Below are 25,202 nucleotides of genomic sequence, written 5' to 3'. Positions count from 1 at the left end.
CTATCATAAAAAAAGACAAGAGATGAAAAGTGTTGGTGAGGATGTGTAGGAAAGGAAACCCTTGTTCACTGTTGGTGGGAATGTAACTTGGTCATGGTAAAGCCACTGTGGAAAACAGTGTGGAGGGGCGCCTGGGTGGCTCAGTCGTTAAGCGTCTGCTTTCGGCTCAGGTCATGATCCCAGGGTCCTGGGATCGAGCCCCACATCGGGCTCCCTGCTCCTCGGGAAGCCTGCTTCTCCCTCTCCCACTCCCCCTGCTTGTGTTACCTCTCTCGCTGTGTCTCTCTCTGTCAAACAAATAAATAAAATCTTTAAAAAAAAAAAAAAAAGGAAAAGAAAACAGTGTGGAGGTTCCAAAAAAAAAAAAAAAAAGAAAAGAAAAAGGAACTACCATGTGATCCAACAATCCCACTTCTGGGTATATATATCCAATGGAAATGAAATCAGGATCTCAAAGAGATATCTGCACTCCATATTCACTGAAGTATTATTCACCATAGACAAGATATGGAAACAACCTAAATATCCATTAACAAGTGAATGGATAAAGAAATGTGGTATAATATACAATAGAATATTACTCAGCCATGAAAAAGAAGGAAATCCTGCCATTTTGACAACATCGATAGACCTTGAAGGCATTATGCTAAATGAAGTAAGTCAGAGAAAGACTACTACTATATGATAATACTTATTTGTGGGGTCTAACGAAGCTGAACTCCTAAAAAAAAAAAAAAAAAAAAAAGAGAGTAGAGTGGTGGTTACCAGGGGCAGGATGATAGGGGAAGCAGGCACGTGTTGGTCAAAGGGTACACACTCTTGGTTATAAGATGAATAAGTTTTGGGAAGCTAATGTACAATAAGGTAATTCAAAACTGTATTATGTGCTAGAAAGTTATTAAGAGAATAGATATTAAATGTTTTCACCACAAAAAGAAATGGTATTTACATAAGGTAATGGAGGTGTTGGCTTACATTATGGAGCTATTCATTTGGAGTATGTATCAAACTGGGGCACCTGGGTGGCTCAGTGGGTCACCCATCCAACTCTTGATTTCAGCACGGGTCATGATCTCAGGGTCCTGAGATCCAGCCCTGTGTCAGGCTCCACGCTCGGCAGGGAGTCTGCTTCTCTCCCTCTGCCCCTTCCCCTCTGCACATGTGTGAGAATGCCCATGTGCCTGAGCATGCCCATTTGCGTGCACATGCCCACATGCTCTTTTTGCTCTAAAATAAAGAAATAAATCTTTAAAAAAAGGATATGTATCAAATCAACACCTCCAACTTACACAATGTTTTATGTCAAATACACCTCAATGTAGCTGGATATAAAGAAAAAACTCACAGTGAATAAGTGTATTAAATGAATATTCCATGATTTTACCTATCTTATACCTCTACACTTAAAGGGCATTTTTGTCATGGACTTACTACCCTTTGTACGAGTACTTTACTTGCGCACTACTTGTTAGACTATTTGTCTTAAAAAAATGTTTTTGTTAGGTTTTGACCATCCTCTCCTTTCTCTTTAAATCTAAGCTCAAAGGAAATCAACAATTTTAATGTTGGGCATGAAGAAATGTAATTTCCTTAAGAACCCTTGGACATCTCTTGTCTTATTAAGAATCATGCATCCCACATAAGCCTGGCTTTGCTGCTCATCCTTTTTCCTATTGGTCATTCACTAAGCATAAAAAGACATCTAATTTTAAAGAGCCAGCTCTCTAATAAAGATGAAACTGGCAGGTTTCCCCCTCCTCACCACAGTATGCCCTGCTGGCTGCACACAAAGCAATTACAACTCACCAGTCAGCCATTTTCCAGGCGATAGCATCAGCAATTTTGCTCAGGGCTTCTTTTTTGATCAGCAATAGCAGAAATAATGGCCTAATTCACTTAAAAAAAAACAACAAAAAATAAAATAAAAAAACTATCCCTGTTGTTTTCTCCCAAACAATACAATATTAACCCAAGGCCTTCCTAATTAAACCAAAGCCACCCAATTATGCATTTTAATACTATGATGATTTTTAACGATATAAAAGTGAAAGATACTCATTAGAAAAATAAAAGTGAAAAATTAATGTGACCTCAGAGGATAACAAATGCTGATCTGTTTTAATTTCCTATGTTTTAAATGTATTTTCAAGTTCTTTATGGATCCCAGGAGAGTCCACTTTGTCTTTCAGTGTTAGTCCTAACACAATTTGACATCTCCTCAAGCCTTTAATGTAATTTGAAGGAAGATGTTTGAAATATCCTATTACTTCAGGGAACAGAGCAGCCATGTTGATTTCAATGCCAAGAACAATGAATTTTTATCTCATTACTTAGAATGCATTTCTGAACTCCTCTGGGGTTCACTTTATCTTCCCACCCCCGCCGATTGGAAATAATCACATTAAAGAAGATAGAAAAATATCTTTTAATATTTTATATTAATTAAAATAGTAACTATAAAGATTTATGCAATAGAAAATCCCTTTTCACGCTGGGGACTGGGGAAAGGGTGAAAAGATCTTTATAAACAGAATTCCACTAGAGGGCAGTGCATCCCAGTGGAGGATCATGGCCAATGATCACAGAACGTTGGGTTGATGAAGATTGTGTAGCAAACATGAAAAATGTGATAAAATGTTAAGTGAAAAAAAAATTAGAATCCAGACACTTGTAAAAAATATGTATGTTTGTGGACAATAATTTCATTGTAGTTAAGAATTTAATTTTGGTCTTAGTGGTTCTTAGATCTTGGATTCACTCCTATCTCCACCACTCACTGCCGATGTGTCCTTGAATCAGTTGCTTAAAAACCTTTGAGCCTCAGTTTCTTCGTCTACAAAATGGAGACAATTACAGACATCACACAGGCTGTTGTGAGCATTAAAATGAATCCCATATGTAAAATGTCCAATGTACTGCCAAGCATACAGTATTGCTCAACAAAAAATAGCAGGATGATGATGATAATGACAAACAAAACAAAACAAAAAAACCTAAAAGGGAGCATAGGAAAGTTAGAATAATTTAAATTATTGGACTATTCGTTTATAGGTTTATTAAATCATTTTCTTATTGAGATTTGCATTGGAGAGTTTGTGGGAGAATGTATTTTTAATTGGCTTTTAATGAAATTATTCTTTCATAAGCATTCTGTTTTTCTCTAGTACCCTGTCTTCAGCACTTTTAAATTTCAGAGAGAAAAATTTTCATGTTGCTACAAAATGTTATTTTTGTCATTTTAATAACTAGAATGTCATTATCACATTTTTGCTATTTATTTTCATTTCCTAACTGAATAATCTGTCAACATCCCAAGAAAAAATGGAATATATAATGTGTCTTTTAATATTTTAAAATATTAAATTAAAATGTTTTAAATTTAAATTTATTCCTCATAAGCTATGTAGCCTCAGGCATGGATTATTAGTATATTTCTCTTAGAACCCTCAGTATAAAAAAGTTTTATCTGATAAAAAATAGAAACATTTAATAAATTGTTACATATGCCAATTACTCATTACAAAATGATTCTTTAAATATGAGTTCCAGTATTCATTTAGGAGTTCCTTTGCAAAGTAACTGTGTGTTACAGAGGCAAACAGGGCAGAGTGACTTAAGGCTAAAATCTTCCATCACTGACAATGAAAGGTCATTCAGAAAAAAAGATTTAATGCCACTGAAATGATAGTGTGAGTCAAACTGGAAATATTTAATTTATAAAAGTTTGATTTATATTGTTCACTCTGTTCTTAGCCTTTTAGAAGTAGCTGACTCACCACTCATCATGTGAAAAGATCAAAAAAGCCAGCCCTGGGCAATAGCCGCTATCTCGGGCATTTACCTGAATTATAACCAGCAATCCTACATCATGACCACCACCAATGTCACCAAGATGACCACTGACTCCACCATTGCCATTACTTCCTCTGCCTTGATCACTGTACACTTTTTTCATTTCCCTACCTATTTGATCCTACCTGGACTGTTAATAGAGGGGAAGGAAATTGCTTGGGGATTTCCTGTACCTTATTGTATTCTGACCTCAGGTTTAAATGAGAATACATTCTTATGAAATTAAAGGTGGCAGGTACATCCCACCGGGAAGATTCTTGGAACATCAGGTCATGATGACTACTGGGAAATATCTTCAGACCAGGAAGCTCAGTGACTGCCCTCCCACCCACCTGCCCATCACAAGGGTGCTCTGATGGATCCCAAGGCAAGTTCTCATCAGTGTGCACTTCAGAAAACAAGGGCTTCCATAAGTATCAGAATGAATGTGAAACTCAGTGTGTATAAAATATAACAGCAGCTTCAATTTAATTACCCTTTGATCCCTGCGCTTCCGGGCCCCTGGATGACCTGGTTTGCAAGAACATTAATATGCTGAATTACAGGATTCTGTTCAACATTCTGGATCTGAAAGTTATTATATATGGTGGTTCCTAAACCTGGCTGATAATAAGAACCATATGAGAAAGGTTAGTGTTTTTTGTTTTTGTAAAACAAGTTCCAGAGGCTTCAAATTCTGTAAATTTTACAAGCTTCCCCAGGTGACTCTGTTGATTCTCTAGGCTTGAGAACCACAGGACAGAAATGATAATCTTATCTCTTCACCAATCCTGGCACCACGAAACTCCCTGATCTAAGTATACTTTGGCTGATGACAATAGGTCCACTGTGGGGCCAGACCAGGAAATAAGTTCTTGAGAGCCTGAGGTTGAATCCTTGGCTTCTCCCCACTCTGCTATGGCCCCACCAGGCAGAAAACTCAATCTAAACTAGATGATGGGGAACCTGGCTGGCTCAGTCGGAAAAGCATGTGACTCTTGATCTTGGGGTTGTGAGTTTTAGCCCCACACTGGGTGTAGAGATTACTAAAAAAAAAAAAATTTAAATATAAATAAATAATAAATAAGATAGATGACACTGTGAGCCCACCAGGCCCTGAGACATTGTTGGCATAAGAACTCTTTAGTCATCCAGACACAATTTTCAGCTGACCAAGAAGATGCTATAGGTCTTTTTTTTTTTTTAAAGATTTTATTTATTTGTTTGATAGAGAGAGAGACAGTGAGAGCAGGAACACAAGCAGGGGGAGTGGGAGAGGGAGAAGCAGGCTTCCCACTGAGCAAGGAGCCTGATGCGGGACTCAATCCCAGGACCCTGGGATCATGACCTGAGCCGAAGGCAGACGCTTAACAACTGAGCCACCCAGGTGCCCGATGCTGTATGTCTTATTAGAGCTCCTGAGCTCTGCTAAGGAGGCCCAAGGGCCAAGGCTTGAAAGGTCTCTAGGATGATCTGCTCATAGCCTGAAAGACTCTCATCCACAAACCATCTTAGATGACTCCATTTAAAACTGTAACCATTGGAGCACCTGACTGGCTCGTTGGTAGAATGTGCAAGTTTTATCTCCAGGTCATAGGTTTGAGCCCTATGTTGGGTGTAGATATTACTTTTAAAAAATAAAATAAAATAAAATAATAAAAAAAAAACCTAACCATAATCATCAGAGACTTTGAGTTAGGAATAGGCCAAGGTGATGTGAAGATCTAATACATCGTTTTCCAACTCTAAATCTTTTTTTTTAAGATTTTATTTATTTATTTGACAGAAAGGAAGAGAGAGAGAGAGCACAAGCAGGGGGAGCAGCAGAAGGAGAGGGAGAAGCAAACGCCCTGCTGGGTAGGGAGCCCGATGTGGGACTTGATCCCAGGACCCTGGGATCATGACCCGAGCAGAAGGCAGATGCTTAACCAACTGAGCCACCCAGGCGCCCCCCGCCCAACTCTAAATCTAAATGGGGACATTCTGGCAATGGACTTCATTTCAGACTGCTCCCCTTTCCCAAACAAAAACACTACCCTATTTGTGACTATCCTCAAAAAAAAAAAAAGTATGTTCCCTCTCCACCACTGTCCTCCCCCAACATATGTATCAGCTACTGCCTCTTTGATCATCAAGGAAATCATGTCTCTCCATAGAATAGCCAACAACACAATCCCTAACTCTAGTAGCTTCTTTATATTTTTATTTTGTAGAATGCTACTCAAAGACCTCAAAAAAATTCCGTGTGCTTTCCTGGACTTCCTAGACCATTTATCTAATAGAGCACAAAATTTGGGTTCAGAGATTCTCCACTTGTGCAGCTGCTGAGACAGCACTCCTAACAGTTAAAGGCAGATCCAGTTACCATAACAGTTCAATATAATTCCCAGCAACGTCTATCCAGAACTTTCCCTTCCACAACAATTAGGAGCCTATCTGTAGCGGCTATGACTACAGCCATACTATCACTATAACCATACTAAAGACTAGAGGACCTCCGCTAGGAACACTTCTGGAAAACAGAAATAGTCTCCTCCATCACCTGTATTCCGGCACCCCTCTTCCATGTGCCTCCACCATGTGCTGGCCACCAAGCTCTCATCCCCTGCGTCATACCCCAGTGCCAAGCCTCAGTAAACCAAGATGGAGAAGATGTAGTGGGCTTCCAAGGACATCAAAGCTTGATCCAGTGCTTGGTTCACTAGAAAGAGAGTGGATGAAAGAACAGTGATGAAATTCTGCTTCTTACCTTGGGAACAGATGATAACAGAACACAGAAAGCCAAATGAACAAAGGAAATAAAAGGAAACACATCCCACACTGTCCCTTTAAGTGTGTTGACCTTCCTGTGCATTGCTGCAGAGAAGACAAAGGAAAGCACGGAACTGGCAACAGCATACCTCAAGATTTTCCCCGTCATACCCCCTCACATGCCTGTGCATGGCATTTAGGTAGATCTTCCTCTTTGCTTTGGATTCTTATTCAAACACAGTAAGTACCACACCATGTCCTTCCATTGTGTCCCCCCCCCCACACACACACACACCTTCATCTCTCAGGTCATAGAGACTTAAAAAGGCTGAGCTGGCTTCTCTCTTCACTCCTAACCTTTTCCACTAAAGTAGAAAATTGAAAATATAGAATTTTAAAGCTATTCTTCATGTGTGAGCAAGATTCTTCCTGCCCAGTTCAATACCTTAGATTCAGGGTAACTTTTGCCATGCCTAACTGTGGGTTCCAGGAAAGACCTACAGTACAAAGAAGCTCATTTCCTTATATCCAAGAAGGCTAAGCTTTCTTACGGCAGCAATTAACATCCATCTGTGTTCTTCTATTAATGTGAATCCAGCGCCGTAGGTAAGGACTTGGCAGAGTGACAGAGGGTATCTTTGTCTAGGGGTAAAAGTAATTTATTAAGAAGAAATAAAGGGAGACAGACAGGTGTTCTTTGAATTAATGGTAAAAAAGCCATCTAGAGGTTTTATTTGGTAGTATTGTTTGAAATGCACCGGTTTGGGAAGTTTCTAGTTTTTCAGAGGAAGACCTTTGGAATTTAGCCTCAAATCCTGAAGTAGAAGGTAACCTTATGAGAAGCTTTCAAAGACTTCTGAGCTTCGTGCCTGGGTTTAATTATCTCTCGCCAGTTGTGAACTTTAACCAAGTTACAGAAGTGCTACTGCCCTGCTGGCTAATGCCAGTGAGCAGACCGTTGCTGGAGAGATGGATAAATCATTCTTGATCTGGCCAAAATTCTCATCATGCTTTACAGCCATTGATCCATGGAAAACAAATTAATAGCACAAGTAAGAAGGCGAGGCATACAATGTGGGTTATTTGCCAAGTGGCCACAGCTCAGGCAGGCATGCATTTCTTTGGTGATTAATGTCAGTTCTGGACATGCTTTTAGCACTTAAAGCTGGCCCATGAATCCAGTAGCTGGGACTCCAGGCAACTCTCCTTTTGGGCCACCCTCCACATTGAATCATCACAGTTTGGTCCCCTTCCCCTGGAATCCTCCATTAAGCCCTTGAATAGGATGATGCAACTTTTTCAAAAAGATTTTATTTATTTGACAGAGAGAGAGACAGTGAGAGAGGGAACACAAGCAGGGGGAGTGGGAGAGGGAGAAGCAGGCTTCCTGCTGAGCAGGGAGCCCAATGCGGGGCTCGATCCCAGGACCCTGGGATCATGACCTGAGCCGAAGGCAGACGCTTAACGACTGAGCCACCCAGGAGCCCCAGGATGATGCAATTTTATATCAAAACCACTAAACACAATTTCCACAGGACCCATTTCACATAATATAGGTAACTCAGGTATTTTAATGTCTAAATAAGGCCCAATGGAAATGAGACTCTTAAGATTTTTAAATTTTAGGACTTATTAGCAAAAATTGTGCTCAGGATGAGAGTACCCACATGAACTAGAATAAAATGGGAAAATAACCAGGAAACCAGACTTATGAGATGGCAAATTAGGTGACATCTGTTCAACTTGGCAGGGCTCCTTGAGGTAAGGCTGGCACGTGGCACAGCCAAAGAGGCTTATTGATTAAATGAGCCTAAATCACGCCTGGGTGGCTCAGTTGGTTAAGCGACTGCCGTCGGCTCAGGTCATGATCCTGGAGTCCCTGGATCGAGTCCAGCATTGGGCTCCCTGCTCAGCGGGGAGTCTGCTTCTCTCCCTCCCACCCTCCCCCCTCTCATGTGCTCTCTCTCTCTCATTCTCTCTGTCTCAAATAAATAAATAAAATCTAAAAAAAAAAAAAAGAAAGAAAGAAAAAGTCAACACAAAGAGTTTAAAAAATATTAAAAAAAAGAGAGAGAGAGCCTAAATCACCAGCCCGATCTTGGACAATAAACCTCCTCTTGTTTCTTTGGGCCGTACCCCCAACTCCACTGATTATTGCCAGATAGGCCTTGGCCCTGCCCTGAACCATGCTTTCACAATCCTGGCCATGACTTTGAATCCTCCCAATGACTACCTTGCATCTCTGACCTGGCGATGACTCCACAGACTACCTGGTTCAAGCACCCTCTTACCTTGACTATGTTCCCAGGCTCTCCTTCCAACACCACCTGTAACCACGGAGCTCCCCACTGGTTCAGCCCAACAGCAGCTACCTGTGGAATTTGAAAGGCACTGGGGAAGTCTCCCTCCTCTTTCCTTGCTTCTCTATAGAAGCTTTCCTAACATGTTCATGTAGAATTAGCAACTCCTTCTTTTATGCTCCCACTATACCCTTGTAAATTTTTTTTTACTTAATTGATTTACTTATGTGGTTATTTCCCCTACTCAACAACAACTTCTTCTTCTTCTTCTTCTTCTTCTTCTTCTTCTGATTCTTCTTTTTACTTTATTTTTAGAGAGAGTGCGTGTGCAAGTGGGGAGAGAGGGGCAGAGGGAGATGGAGAGAGAGAGAATCTCAAGCAGGCTCCACGCCCAGTGCAGAGCCTGAGGTAGGGCTCAGTCTCAGGACCCTGAGATCATGACCTGAGCTGAAATCAAGAGTTGGACGCCTAAATTACTGAGCCACCCAGGTGCCCCTCCCCTACTCAACTTCTTACTGGCAGATACTAAGTATCGTTTAACTTTTTTATTTTCCCATTGTCTTGTACAGGGCATTCATTCATGGTCCATCATAAGTCATAATAAATGCTTGATGAATGAATGAATGAATGAATGAAAGTTTTCATAATACAGTCATCTTTTCCCCAACACCAAGCCGAAATTCTGTTAGCACTTGAATCATTTTCACTTAAATCACCCTAAAGTTACTGCTATGTCTATCATTCATGGAAAATATCACATCTACTTATAGGAATGTCATTTGAACTTTCCAAGTTCTCCACCCAAGATAAGAACATTGAGTTTATATAGTATATTTTTCCTTATGTGATTTTTTGCGATGATTAATTATAACTGGCATTGAGAACCTACTGTGCCCCAGGCATTGTTCTTAGTACTTACATATATTAACTCCATAAATCATTACTACAACACTACGGAGTAGGTACTGTTGCTGTCTTGAAGAAAGGAAATCTAGGATGGTTCACAAACTTTTTCAAGTGGATGAAGCTACTAAGTGACAGAACCAGAAATCAAACTAGTAGCTGATTCCAGAGCCCCACTCTTCCCCACAACACTGTCCGCCTCTGGGAATAATCTGTTCATCTACCCAAAGCACCAGACAATGAAGACATACCTTCAAAGACTATAAAGAGAGAAGTGGAGATGCTGAAAAGCAAAGTTATGGAGTACGAAGGCAAGCCCAAAGTCGAAATGTGTAAGTCCAAACAGATTCCAGGGTCTCTGTTCTCCTTCTTTTTATGTCTACGCTTGAGCTCATTTTCTTATTTTTCCTCTTTAGTCTCGTTGATCTGCCTTATATTATTCTCTTGGATACCTGACACAAGAAAAGCACAGGAGAAAGGGAAGGCTCATGGATTTAAGGTAAAAACATAAATTGAGGAGAAGGATACTGAGGACCGTCGGTGTGTAGTACCTCCTGCCCCAAATATCCCCATTACAGTCAGCACCCTCTGACAGTTTCAAGAGCACTGCCCTACAACTCACAGAAAAAAAAAAAAAAAAAAGAATGGCCAACAAATATATGAAAAGATATTCAACTTCATTAGTAATCAGGCAAATAAAAATTAAAGCATCAATGAGGTTCTATTTCATATCCATCAGATTGACAAAAATTTAGTTTTTTTTTAAGATTTTATTTATTTGACAGAGAGAGACACAGCGAGAGAGGGAACACAAGCAGGGGGAGTGGGAGAGGGAGAAGCAGGCTTCCCGCCGAGCAGGGAGCCTGATGTGGGGCTCGATCCCAGGACCCCGGGACCATGACCTGAGCCGAAGACAGACGCTTAATGACTGAGCCACCCAGGCGCCCAGACTGACAAAAATTTAAGTCTGATAACACTAACTATGGGGAAATAGGAACTTTCAACCCCTGCTGATGAGCATATAAATTAATATATATAACCACATCAGAGAGCAATTTGGCAGTATCTAGTGAAGTTGAAGATTTATGATACCCTGTGTCCCCAGAAATTCTGCTTCTATGTATATCGTATATCCTGAGATAAACTCTCCCACAGGCATATTCGAGGATGTTATTGTGTTGCAATAGGGAAAGACGAGAGACACAGTTTACGTTAATAAGGGAATACATAAATATATTCATGTATATGCAAATGATGGACTACGATGTACCAGTAAAGTCAAAAAACTTGATATATCAATATGGACAGATTCCAAAAACAAAATGTTCAGTGAGAAAAGGAAGTTAGTGGATGAGATGCCGTACGGTATGATAACATTTATAAACACTTTGAAAACATACAACAATTCTAAGTATTTTTCATAGATACGTACATAGAAAACATAAGCATAAAAATATGCGCAAGGAGAATACATCAACATTGGAGTCGTGGTTGCTTCTACAATGAGAGAGGTCAGCAGGGCTAGTGGAGAGAACAAAGAGGACCATATGCTTAATATTGTATTTCTTTTTAAAAATGGCCTAAGGTAAATATGACAAAATAATAAAATCTGTGAATTTTAGATAGTGACAGATGTTTGTAACATTACTCTTTTTTGTTTTTCTGTGTGTTTAAAATATTTCACTGAAAAAATCAAACATTTCCCTATACTAAACAGTTTCAAAGGGGTTAAACACAGAGTCTAGGAAGAGAAGCTGCAATTAAGGGCAAAGAGGCTTGAGGACATAAACGGACCCAGACAGCACCAGGGCTCCAGAGACTGTGAATTATGCCAAAGCTCAGCTATGCATCACCTAGAGGAGAGGGTGGTTCCTCTTCAAGGCCAGTCGTGGTTATTTCGCAGCAAGAAAGATAGTTCGGATGTCAGACAACCTTTGATTTCTCTTAAAGTCGGGTAGAGTTTCTATGATTCACCTTCTAACAGTGCTTGTCTTTGGTAAATCTTGCCACCCACACAGGTATGAGACTAACAGTATTAAAGAAAATTCAATTTCCAGTGAAATACAGTAGGCACAGACTACAGAACAAAATTCCTTAAAGCAAGCCAAACCAAATCCTTTTGGTTGCAAAATTCTTATTTCCTTTGTGGTCTTTTCTGACATCCAGATTCTTGTTGTTAACAGACTTCAAAAATATATCTTTTGAGGACTTGGGAGCCGACTTGAAGAGTTGTCCCAAAGATGAGACAATTTTAGGATGAATGAGGGTAATATCTATGGGAGGTCTGAACACACCAGTAATGTTTACATTCATGAGTGCATTATCACATACGCACGCGTGCACACATACACACAGCTAGCTGGTCACCTTGGAGATGCTATTCATTTTGAAAATTAGTAAGTAAAAGGAAAGAATTCTTTAACCTGCCTTTCCTATATGGACTATATACTACATGATCAAATAACAGATGAGGTACATTTTCTCTTGATAAATGATTTCTAACAAATAAATGAAGAAGAAATGCGAGAATGGGAATATTACTTTTTGCAAGCCCTAAAGATTAAGTCATCTGAACATTAAGCATCTATAGTGGCTCAGGGCCTAAAAGAGAGACCATAGGACATTATGTGCCTCCTAATGAAGAATATAACCCCAACTCTGAAATGATCTTACTAAAAATATTAAATCTGAGTCTGACTAAGCCTCAAGATCCAAATACCGATTTATAGGAATAACAGAGAGCAGAAGAACATGTTCAAAAGGGAGTATAATCAGCAAACCCAGGCTGTGGGCAGCTATAGGAGCGATCATCATGTTTCTAGAACAAATAAGCAAAGAGAAAAACAAGAGAGATAAAGAGGAAACCTGTAAATTAAGACTCAGAAATCAAGCCTTAAAACAAAAACACGCAAAACTACAGAATTCAGTTTCAAGTCTAGCACACTTGGGCTATAAAACTGTAAGGAAAAATAAGGAAGCAAATATCATAAAGTCAAGACAGTGCTTAGTCTTGAGGGAAGGATGAGTTGAGACTGGGACAGAACATGTGTAGGAAAGTCTCTGTCTTCTGATATGAATGGTGATTTCAGGGATGTTAGCCTTGTAATTCACTAAGCTGTATGAACCATTGGTTAAAGACAAAAAGCCTGTAGAACATAAATATTGCCATAGAACAAGGTGGTGGGGTGAAAAAACTATAATAATACTAATTTGCCTCGTGTAGAACTTCAGTGGATCTGTAAATTGCATGATTCTTATCAAAAGCTTTGAAGGCACATCAAGTAATTACAAAAACTATTAAAAAGAGGGAGTATAGTGGCAATTATTTTCCCTTTGGCCGGAATGTAATTTAATTCACTGGATGTAAATACTGTAAATACTGCATACCTGCCATGTGTTATTTACCAAGAGAAGTTTGAAACCTTGTCTCCTGTCCTGTCATTAAGAAACAAAACATTAAAAGATAAACACAAATCTGTTGATATCTTAAGCTGCAAAAATGCAAGAATTCCACACATTAGGTCATGAAAAGAACCTGACCTCTTTCTGATGATATAGAACAAAATTAAATTTCACTTTCTTTTTTTTTTTTTAAAGATTTTATTTATTTATTTGACAGAGAGAGACACAGCGAGAGCAGGAACATAAGCAGGGGGAGTGGGAGAGGGAGAAGCAGGTCTCCTGCTGAGCAAGGAGCCTGATGCGGGACTCGATCCCAGGACCCTGGGATCATGACCTGAGCAGAAGGCAGACGCTTAACGACTGAGCCACCCAGGCGCCCTTTTCACTTTCACACTTTAGTATATACTTGGCCTCAAAGCCAAACACTGTGTATAATATGTCACATCCTAATTTATTAGTTGAAAAATCATACTCAATACAGAATTAAAAGTAAATTAAACAGCATGCATTCATTGTTAATTGGGGAATAGTCAAGATTTGTCTCCATATATTACTGACATTAAGGAGTGTATTTAAAATAAACTCTGTAATACCATAGTTATATATTTTTGCTTTAGTTCACTCAATTACAGTATAGCATAAAACTGATTTTAAAAATCCAAAAAGGATTTGCAAGATTATATATTTCTGTAAAAGGTTTCCAGAATTTTTTTTTTAAAGGCAGAGTTAAGAAGAGTCTGGCAAATGCTGGTCTCTAAAATAATAACCCTTCTCTTAACTTGTATAGAGAATCTTTCATAATCTGATCCCACCTGCCCTTTACCTTCTTCCCATTCCAGCTATTTTATCCCCACAAATTTCTTGGGCCCTAAAACCTCTCTGACACTAAACGTCATACTAGTGGGCACCTGGGTGGCTCAGATGGTTGAGTGTCTGCCTTCGGCTCAGGTCATGATCCCAGGGTCCTGGGATCGAGTCCCGCATCAGGCTCCCTGCTCCTTGGGAGCCTGCTTCTCCCTCTGCTTCTCTCTCTCTCTCCCTCTGTCTCTCATGAATAAATAAATAAAATCTTTAAAAAAAATAAATGTCATACTAGTTTCCAAACCTGCCCAATCTCTCCACAGCTCTTTCATTTGCATTTGCTCTTTCCTGACATTTTTCTCTAATTCCAACTATCAACCTCCTATTCGTATATTGGGTCCCTGTGCAAATGTCTGTTTTTCCTGTTTTTGCCTGATGGAGGGTGTCAATCTCTCCTCTGTGGTCCCTCAACCTGTGTCTTGACTTCTGTTACTACAAATATAGCACCATATTGTCATTTATCCTTTAGAACGTCTGCATCCACCCAGGGTTGTCAGGTAAAACACAGGGTGCCAAGTTAAATGTGAATTTCAGCTAAGCAACAAATAATTTTTCAGTAGAAGTATATCCCATGCAATATTCGGGACATACTTATGCTAAAAATTTTTATTTGTTATTTGTCTGGAATTCAAAGATAACTAGGCTCCCTATATTTTTATGCGCTAAGTCTGGCAACCCTAGTCTCCACCATAAGATCATAAGCAACTTAAAACTATGCTTTCTTATGATGCCATTTTGGGGTGTGTGTGTGTGTGTGTCTACGTGTGTATACACATGTGTATGATTATCTACATTCTAGAAGGATACAAAGGAAACTACTAATAATGGTTATCTCTGAGAAGAAGTCTTGAGCTTGGAGAAACAGTGACTTTTTCTTCTGTACCACTTAACTTTCTATCATTAACATATATTAATATTGCAATAAGAATTCATTTTTTAAAAAAGATCATAAGCAAGTCGGGAGTAGGAATAATTATTCTTCTTTAGATCCACATAATGGTTGGCATTTTTCCATAGTTTTCAGCAAATGTGAGTTGAATAAATGATGATTGAAGTGGGACTCTTAGGAGAGCACTTTGTGAAATCTACACTGCAATTTGTTCAGCAAATACCTATCGAGCACTTACAGTGGTCCATGTACTGTTCTAGCAGCAGCAATAAAGCACTTTTAAATATGCACCAACAATCTAATATTGCAGCTTTTAAATAATGCTTCCTGGGCTCTCAACTAATGGATGGTCAGGAGGTTGATTGGTTGTGTCCAGTCCTTGATTGTATGGTTTCATTTTCCTTTTTGACCATGAACCAGGCAAAGACCCACTCACTCTTGTGGTGTTTACATCCTGATGGAGATAGATGTAAAAATGACAGAAAGTAAACAAATATGTAAATAAGATAATTGCAGATAGTTATAAAAGTGTTCTAAAAATAACCAAGCAGGGTAAGGTGATGAAGAGTGAAGGCGCGTCTCTGAGGAGGTGTTATTTGAGATGAGATCTCACTGATGAGAAGGAGTCAGTTGTGACAATCTGGGGAAAGAACTTCAAACAAATGCAAAGCAAAACAATGCCGGTGAGGAGGAGCAAGCTAGTAGTGTTCGAGAAATAGAAAAAAGACTGCAAACAGTGCCAGAGTTTCGCAAAAGACGATACAGGCATAGGAAAACATGCTATCGTTAGCATGCAGACAAATGTAGATGAAGACCACAATCAGAGTAACAGACATTTTTAAATCTGGGGGTGACCTTGAGCCTTCAGAAGAGCGATCGATGGTGAGTCTCTGGAGGCCGTGTGTCCTGTGTGGTGCACAAGGGAACCAAGTTCTGTCTCCATGAATCCCGGTGGCCAGACCTGCTCATGTCTCAGCATTTCTCCACAACAAACCTACCCCCAGGATGGTGTAGAACACAGCACATTCACCTGTCACCAAACCACCGTTCCGGGTCTAAGGCTGCCTCTCTCCACCGGATTGGTGAAAGGGTGGTCAGTGTTTTGCTCTTGGGCCTAATTACAGCTGCTTATTTGAATCCTGGCTCTGGGACCTTGGACAAATGGTTACTATGTTGAAGGGGACGCTTTGCAGAAAGCTGCTGGGGCAGGCGTTTTGGCACTCTCTGCTCTCATCCTCACTGGGCTTTGTTATTTCAACTCTCATGACGTGGGCGTCTGCAAAGCTCTTGCCATGCTCTGGAAGCTCTGATCTTTTTGACTTACAAACTTTCGAGAATGGATTATACACCTCTTTGCCTCTGCTCGGTCACGCTGTTCAACTCACAATAAGGAGGAAATAACAGATAAGCCCACGGGCAAGACAGGCCTCCTCTGATCACCTGGTTATTTTTTAGAGTTTAGTCTCTGAGGACAAGGTTCTAGAGGAATTGTATCCAAGAAATTTGGAGACTGAGTACCTTATTCTGCTGAGTTTATGGGGTTGTCTCCCAGCTTCTCACAAAACTCACAGTATAACTAAATATTATATATGAGGTTTTGCCTTTTAGTTTATCAAATTCTTGAAGGGAATTCAGCTTTATTACTATCAATACCCGATCAAACTTCTGTTTTTGTCCTGAGAATGGTGGAGGAAGGGAAAGACTGTTAATTCACAAGTAAAGACTTTGCAGAAAATCAGTCAGTGTTTAATTTTTTACAACTTCTCTCTCTATTCAGTTGATACCAGTTACGGATGGTTATATGTCCTAGGGAAACTAAAATTAGGAAATACTGGTATTTCACATTACTAATTTCTAAATCCCAGGAAGAAGAGCCTGGAGAAGCTCCATGTAGGGAAGAGTTTCCCTTAGAGATGTCTCAAAATACTACAGATTCTAAACTGAAACTTAATCCTCAAATGTGTTTATTTTACTTGTCCTAAAATGATCTGTCCACAAATATAAAACTGTAAGTAATAAATTATTATTTTCCCATTGTAGGAATTTCTTTTATTTATTTATGTTTTTAAGTTTTTATTTATTTATTCATGAGAGACAGAGAGAGAGAGAGAGGCAGAGGGAGAAGCAGGATCCCCTCTGAGCAGGGAGCCCAATGCAGGACCCAATCCCAGAACCCTGGGATCATGACCTGAGCCGAAGGCAGATGCTTAACCATCTGAGCCACCCAGGCACCCTTTTTTTTATTTTTTAAAGATTCTATTTATTTGTCAGAGAGAGAGAGAACGAGTAAGCACAAGCGGGGGAGAGGCAGGCAGAGGGAGAAGCAGGCTCCCCACTGAGCAGGGAGCCCGATGCAGGACTCATCCTAGGACCTTGGGATCATGACCTGAGCCGAAGGCAGTTGCTTAACCGACTGAGCCACCCGGGCGTCCCTCTGTAGGAATTTCTAATGTGAAATAAAAGATTTTTTTAAATAAAATGCTATATAATAAAAATTAAAAAAAAATTTTACATCTGACAATATCAAGTGTTGATGAGGATGTGAAAGAACTGAAAGTCTCAGACCCCACTAGTATGAGCATACACAATGGTACAACCACTACAAATAGCAGTTTTCTTACAAAGTTAAACATACATTTACCGTACAGTCATATGTATTTGTATGTGTGTGTGCATATATATACATATATATTTATATATACATGTGAGTATATATGTGTGTATATACCAAAGAGAAATGAAAATACATGTCCACACAAAAACTGCACACAAATGTTCATATCAGCTTTATTTACAGTAGCAAAACATTGGAAACAGCCCAAATTTCCAACAGCAGGTGAATGGATCAACTAATTGGGGTCTATCTGTACAGTGGAATACAACACAGCTATCAAAGGAACAAAATAGGGATATACATAACAACCTAGATCAATCTCAAGAATGATATGCAGAGCCCCATAAGCCAGGCACCAAAGAGTTCAAACTGCGTGATTCCATTTATGTGGAACTTTGGAACAGGCAAAACTAATTTATAGTGACCGGCAGTAACTGGGGACAAAAGTGGTGGTGGCATGGGGAAATTAACCGCGAAGGGCATGAGAGAACTTTTTGAGGTGATGGAAACATTCTTTCTTGATTGTGGTGATGGTGATAGCAGTGTATACATTTGTCAAAACCCAACAAACTTGGGTTCAATATGAGTACATTTTATTTTATGTGAATTATAGTTCAATAAAGCTGATATGTTAAAAAGTGCCAGAAGAAACTATGCATGAAAAGTGCTGAAAAGATTCGGTGCCAAAAAGGTGGGGGAAAAATTGGCATGATTCCTGGAAGAAGGATTTTGAAGAGGAGAGAAGCCAGTCCAAGGAGAGGAAAGCACAGGAACAAAGCACAAGAGGAAGGAATTCACACAGTGGGGGAGAAGAAAAGATTATTACTTTATGAAAAAATTAACTTCGAAGTAAAGTAATATTGCTGAGGATTTGGGCTCTTATTTTTATTACTCTCTCGACATTGTTTAGCAGCAATAAGGCACTTTTAAAAATGCACCAATGATTTAATATTGCTGCTTTCGAATGATGTTTCTCAAGCTTTTGCTTAATGGATTTTAAGGAGGTTGAATGGTTGTATCTAGTCCTTGACCTACACCGTTTAATTATCCTTATCGACTGACTCATGAAATTCTATCATGTGCAGTGGCATGCTATAAATGAAGCTTTGTTCCTTTTGTGAAATTGAGAGCTCCCCGCCTTTCCTCCTCGCTCGTGATCAAGAACTGGGCTGCATCTTCTCCCACTGCCTGAGACACAAGTCTAACAAGACAAATGACCATGAAAAAGACATCTTGATATTCTATCAAAAATCTACATGAGCACCTCTCATATAATGTATTTTTTTAAAGATTTTATTTATTTATTTGACAGAGGGAGACACAGCAAGAGAGGGAACACAAGCAGGGGGAGTGGGAGAGGGAGAAGGAGAAGCAGGCTTCCCGTGGAGTGGGGAGCCCGATGCGGGGCTCGATCCCAGGACCCTGGGATCATGACCTGAACCGAAGGCAGACGCTTAACAACTGAGCCACCCAGGCACCCCTCATATAATGTATTTTTTAAAAAATACGCAATGGGGGGCACCTGACTGGGTCAGTTGGCAGAGCATATGACTTGTGATCTTGGGGTTGTGGGTTCGAGCCCCATGTAGGGTGTAGAGATTACTAAAAATAAATCAATAAATCAATAAAAATAAAAATATGCAATAAAACCAGATTGTAGAATCAGGGCCAGCCACACCAGCTGGGAGGTAGGAGATGATTTCTGGACATTTGGAAGACGAAGATGCCTCTTAAAATGTATCCTTTCCCCTGACTGGTAGTCAAGAATCTGCAAGAAAGTGCCATTCCTGTAACTTGAGGCATTTAGGAGACTTTAAAGTCCCTTGGGACCTGAACATTTTAGCCTTCTAAATCAGCACTTGAAAACTTAAGGTTCAAGGGCTAAAACAGACCTATATATGAGTCTTACTCAGACCTCCTAGTGTTACATTCATGTGCATGTGTGTGTATATATACATATATATATGGAATGTATGTGTGTATATATACATATGTATTTAGAAAGAGTATGAAAGACTCAATGGTGCTTATCCTCTCTAGCTCACCTGCCCAAGTAAACTCTTCCATTCACTGTCTTTAGTCTTTTTTTTTTATAATTCTGTTAGTTTTAAGAAAACTGATAATATAAATGATTCTTGCCAGATAAATACAAGTTAATTGTGTCCAGTGAAATGCAACTGATTGTTGGATCGATGAATAAATAGATCCACTTGGTGGGTAGATCTGTTTTGCCTCTATTTGGAAATGCATTTCAAAAGTCTTTATTCCCTGAAAGTCTCTGTGCGTTAAACTGTCTCTTGAACTGGTTGTAACATCTTACTGGTTCCCTCATTAATGAGTTAGACAAAATATTTGATACATGCACATTTTATAGTTGATTTTATCTTTTTAAAAAATCATCTCTTAAATACACATAATTTGGGATCCCAAGAGGAGAAAGTTGAGTGAATCATTACACAATCGCTATTCATGACGCATTGTCATCTTTGATTCTTGTAAGGTTCCTTTCTTGTTTGCTTGTTTTCATAATTTCCTTTTATCCTTATACATCCCAGTCTTTCCCTGCCCCAGCCCTGAACAACTGTTTTCATGTGTATAATACGTATCTTTTTCTTTGAATGTGTTCGTGTGTGTTTTTTTTTAATTGAGGTAAGACATATATGTTAAAGTCCATAAAGAAATTTAATCTTAGGTATAGAACTCAATCTCCATGTAACCACCACCCAGACATAGAATATTTCCAACACACTGTAAGGTCCCGGGCTCCTTCTCAGGCAGTACTGACAGGCAATACAACTAGCACCTGCCCCTCCCCCTCACAGGTCCCACCGTTCAGGGTCTTCCTCTATAGATTAGTTCTACCTGTTCTTGAACATATCGTACAGTATGGGCTCTGCTGCATCTGCCTTTTTTCATTCACCATTATGCCTATAAAATTCATCCATGTAGGAGTAACTTATTCATTTTTTACTGCTGAGTAGTGTTCATTTTATAAATATACTGCAAGGTATTCATTCTCTTGTTGCAGGTGAGAACCCAAACCGTTTACATTCATACGGCTTACTGTCCACATAACATGACTCTACTATTCCAATGGCATTAACAGTGGGATTTTATTATTTTATTTTATTTTTTTAAGATTGTATTTATTTGTCAGAGAGAGAGAGAGCACAGGCAGGGGGAGCTGCAGGCAGAGGGAGAAGCAGGTTCCCCACTGAGCAAGGGGCCCGATGTGGGGCTCGGACCCAGGATCCCAGGATCCAGGACTCGATCGCTTAACCGACTGAGCCACCCAGGCGTCCCATGGATTTTGTTATTTTAGTAAACTCTTGTGCAAGAAGATTGTAAGCCCTTTTTTGTTCATTCCAGGAATTTCCTGAAAGAAACTCATTGAACAATAATTCATACTTCTAGTTGATTTAAACCCTTTGCCTTGTGGTGTCCATCAGTCCTAAACTAGTATGTCATTACCCTTACCTACTTTTAACCAAGATCCTCTCCCTTATGTTGAAAGACTCACCTTAGAGCAGACTTCAAAATTTCAATAACTATCTTGCCTTGGCCCTTCCCACTGTGAGATACTACAAAGATTTTGTCAAAGTCATTCTTGACTCAGGTTTATCTCAAAAATAGGTGATTTTGGTGATAATTTAGGGAACCAGCATTCAACAAGGAGCATTTGGCTTGTTTCTCATTTTTGGCTTTTATGAGTAAAGCTGCTTTGAACGTTCTTATACTTGGTTCTTTATGGACGTATCCACTCATTTTCATTAGGCAGATAGCTAGGAGTAACCCACTCCTAGCTCGTGTGCTTGTAGTCTAATTTACCTAAATGGTATCATGCTATATGCCTCCCTTAAAAATTTTGGAGCTTTCATATAAAATTGAGCTTTCCAGCTTTTCCTGAAAAATTGAAAGAACTGGCAATACCAGGTCAGCATGCCCTTTCTTGTCACAGTTACTGGAGCTGAGAAGGAGCTATCCACCCTCTCCTTGTTTAAGTCATTTGTCTGCTCCAGTGGGAATTGTAGTTGGTAACCTCCGTTCTAACTATAGGCCTTGGAAGGGCAACTCTCCAAGCACACGTTAATTTTATTACAGATAACCAAGAGCAGGTTTTACTAGAAAGGAATAGGACCATCAGGGCCTAAAGAAGGAGACCCCTCTGCAATGATGCTGGGAGGCAGCAAGGACAGAAAGCAAAGATGCCTTAGGACATCTTGACTTATTTTGCAATTCTCTCCAGAAAGAGACTGGCAATGGCGAAAGGAGAAGCATGAAAATAGGAAAAGACCTGAGTCGGTCTCCCTTATTTGTTATCACCATAAGGCACATTTATGGAACATTTTTTGCATATAGGGTGCTGCAGATGCGAAGAAGAGTTAAAATAGCTCCCTCCTCCTGAATCAAAAGGGTTTAACCTAATCCAGAGTATTTAACGTTATAAAAAATAAATTAGCCATTGAAAACCAATAATACAGCTTCTCTATTATGCTGGTAGGTATACGAGCAGAGCAGAGCAGAAATCAAATGCACTTCCACACAGTCAAGGGGGCCCATTGGCTCCAAGGGCTGGACAAGACTCTGTGCTAATTGAAGAAATCTTCTACTCCTCAGAATGGGTTTTGTTTTGTTTTCCAGCCTAGAAAGAGAATGTCTGTGTTTGGGAGGTATGTCTGTACTTTGTATAATTAACAAAAGGAGGTGGTTTGTCTGTACCTCATACTGGAAATTGCAAAAGGGAAGCCACTTCTTCCCCTCATTCAGGGGAAGGAGAAATTAACTCTTTACTTCCCTTCCTTAAAAACTTGTGCTAAGGGTGCCTGGGTGGCTCAGTAGGTTAAGCGTCTGCCTTTGGCTCAGGTCATGATCCCGGGGTCCTGGGATTGAGTTCCGGGTCGGGCTCCCTGCTCAGAGGGGAGTTTGCTTCTCCCCTGTCCTCTGCCCCTCCCCCCTGCTCGTGCTTGCATGCTCTCTCTCTCTCTCTCAAATAAATGAATAAATAAAAATCTTTAAAAAACAGAAAACAAAAAACCTTGTGCTAAAATTGCTTAGCCCTTTCATAAATGAAATTTGACTCTACTTGTTTGGCTTGGTGTGATGGTCTTGGGACAACTGAATGATCCATGGGGCAAAAAAGGGAGGCTTTAACCACCCATCCTCATGGCAGCTCAGCCCATCATGTGCACTGAACCTTAGAAACATCAGCCCTGGGCGCCTGGGTGGCTCAGATGGTTAAGCGTCCGCCTTCTGCTCTGGTCGTGATCTCCAGGTCTTAGGCTCAGCGGGAAGTCTGCTTCTCCCTCTCCCTCTGCCTCTCCCCCGTGCTCATGATCACTCTCTCTCTCTCTCTCCCTCCCTCTCTGTCTCAAATGAATAGATAAAATCTTTAAAAAAAAGAAAAGAAAGAAATTTCAACACTTGCACACATAAGGAGGAGAGTAGCTAACAAACAGAATGAAAGACGTAGATGCTGGGAGAAGCTCTAGGAATATGGAAGCTTCTGCTTGTCCCTGTAGCTGAGAGAACACTGCCTTCTGAAAGGGGAAGGGAGGGAGACCGTCTGGGTGGCGCTTGTATTGTTTAAGAGTCAAATATGTCATACCCACCATCATTTGTCAAATAGCTCGATGTGAATCAAATGACTCCATCGGATGTCCGTCATGAAGACAGATAGATGAGAGAGCTTTTCACACCAGACTAACTGATAGCTGTCCAGAACAACCTTGGGTTTTGCAGGCAGAATTTGACTTCCAGGTGTTCAAAATGTGTGATCCTCAATTTTTCAGGCCAGAAGCCTGTTGTTTTTAGCTTTTTCTCCAGAGCAGTGCAGGTCCACCATGCTCCAGAACAGCTGGAGTTGAGAGGGCTGAGTCTCCACCTCCAATCTCTACTCTGCCTCTTTCTCTGATCCTCTATGATGCCTTCCCAGGTTCCCAGGATGCCTGCGCCGTCTCCACCTTCAGCCCATCAGTCAACCTGACCTCTCATTATTTCAATCCACAGATTTGTGTTCTAATTCATCACCAGTCTTTTGTCCTGGGTTCACTTTTTAAGAACGTCCAACCGTCAGCCTGACTTCCCTGGATCTCCTCTTGAGAACTATCTCAATTAGTAGCCAGGTCAAGTTCCCTGCTTCCCATGTAGGTGTTGGAAAACATTGAAACAAAAAGCATCTCAAGATATTACTCCAATCTGAATCAAAAGTCTGTAGTCCTTTCTTTAATTTTTCCTGTTTCTTAAAAACTTTGTTGGCTGCTTTCTTTATGCCAAGCACAGTGCTAAATGTTAGTCTGGACATTATCTTATTGAATTGGCATTTCCATGTTTCTAGGGATGTATCCTCAATAAACTAATACTTAGAACAATTTGGAAGGTTACAATTATGGAATCACTTACATTTTTTAAATATGAAGCGTAAGCCAATTTCCTAAGCTACCTCAGTCATCAGCTCCAGTGAACTAAAATCAAGCAGACCTTTACGGGTGAGTTTGTGGCAAACATTAAGGATATAAAACACATTTAGGAGATATTAGAAAGGCATCATAGAGAGAATTAGATTTAATGCCCTCCATTTTCTGTGTAATAACCTGTAGCTGCTGCCCCTCAAAACTTACCAGTTTCTGCAGGACAATATATTTCTTGAGGTCATAACCACACTTAAATGTTTACATGGCACTCTACAACTTAATAAGTTCATCCAACTCGGTCTCCCTGTGGATTCAGCCTAGCAATCCATATGTAGAAGTTCTGGATAAAGCTGATCTCCATAATAAGCAATCCCACAGGAGATAGGAGACATAGGTGCTGCCGTAGTCTCTCCCATGACTAGCTCTGTGATCATAGAAGAGTCACAACTTCTTCCTTGAAAGTTGAAAATGCATTTAATACACCTAGCCTGAGAGCTTAGCCTAGTCTCCCTTAAACGTGCTCAGAACACTACATTAGCCTACAGTTGGACAAAATCATCTAACACAAAGTCCACTTTACGGTGAAGTGTTGACTGTCTCATGTTAAAAAAATAAAAGAGTCACGACTTCTTGGAATGCCTTTCACAACCTATAAAGTTAAGGGAAGTGTCCAAAACTCGAAGCCTTTTCAGATCTGACATTCCTGATCCCATTAATCTGTCATCACACAAGTTATATAATCACCAAGCTGAAATGCCTCTGGAGGCCAGGCCAAATAAATGAAGTGGCTGAATAGGGTGGTGAAGACAGGGTGGGGATCTTGGGAAGGGAGGACTTTACTACCAACTCCCATAATTTCATTACGTTCTCCATTCTCAGATATGGACACCTGAAGTTTTTCCATTTTGTATAAAGTACTAAATAACCATAGACTCAAGACAGGTTCCCTGCCCCCAGCACTCCCTTCCAACCACAGTGCCATGCTCAAGCCCCTCAATTATAGAACCCCTGGTGCTGCAGCTAGCCAAGGACAAGTATTGGGAATGGCTGGGCTTTGGCAAACTGGAGAGCACATACCCCATTTGTAATGGATCCTTGTTGGTACCCCACCTAGAACACTTAGATCACATTTACCCGCTCTGTGTGCCCAGCACCCAGCTCCTACATCCTTTGCTGCTAGTGTTTCACCCTTGTGACCTTTAGAGGTTTGTTCTTGGGCCCTAGAGTTAATCCCCGAGAAA

General features: G+C 40.1%; 1 long non-coding RNA gene across 1 annotated transcript in view; it reads right to left on the bottom strand.

Annotated features, from left to right (window-relative positions):
- Positions 1-15,922, bottom strand: part of LOC141370963 (uncharacterized) — a 35,014-nt gene extending 19,092 nt beyond the window's left edge. The window contains exons 1-3 of the long non-coding RNA XR_012375496.1: positions 15,793-15,922; positions 6,374-6,532; positions 1,807-1,895 (exon numbers count right to left, since the gene is read on the bottom strand). This is a non-coding gene — a long non-coding RNA (uncharacterized lncRNA). The remainder of the gene's footprint in view (positions 1-1,806; positions 1,896-6,373; positions 6,533-15,792) is intronic.
- Between the last annotated feature and the right edge of the window lie 9,280 nt (positions 15,923-25,202).

This window comes from Callorhinus ursinus, unplaced genomic scaffold (assembly GCF_003265705.2).
Source record: "Callorhinus ursinus isolate GAN/ISIS: 27379988/994484 unplaced genomic scaffold, GSC_fseal_2.0 scaffold1, whole genome shotgun sequence".
NCBI lineage: Eukaryota > Metazoa > Chordata > Mammalia > Carnivora > Otariidae > Callorhinus > Callorhinus ursinus.
This window is presented reverse-complemented; position numbering and strand designations above follow the sequence as displayed.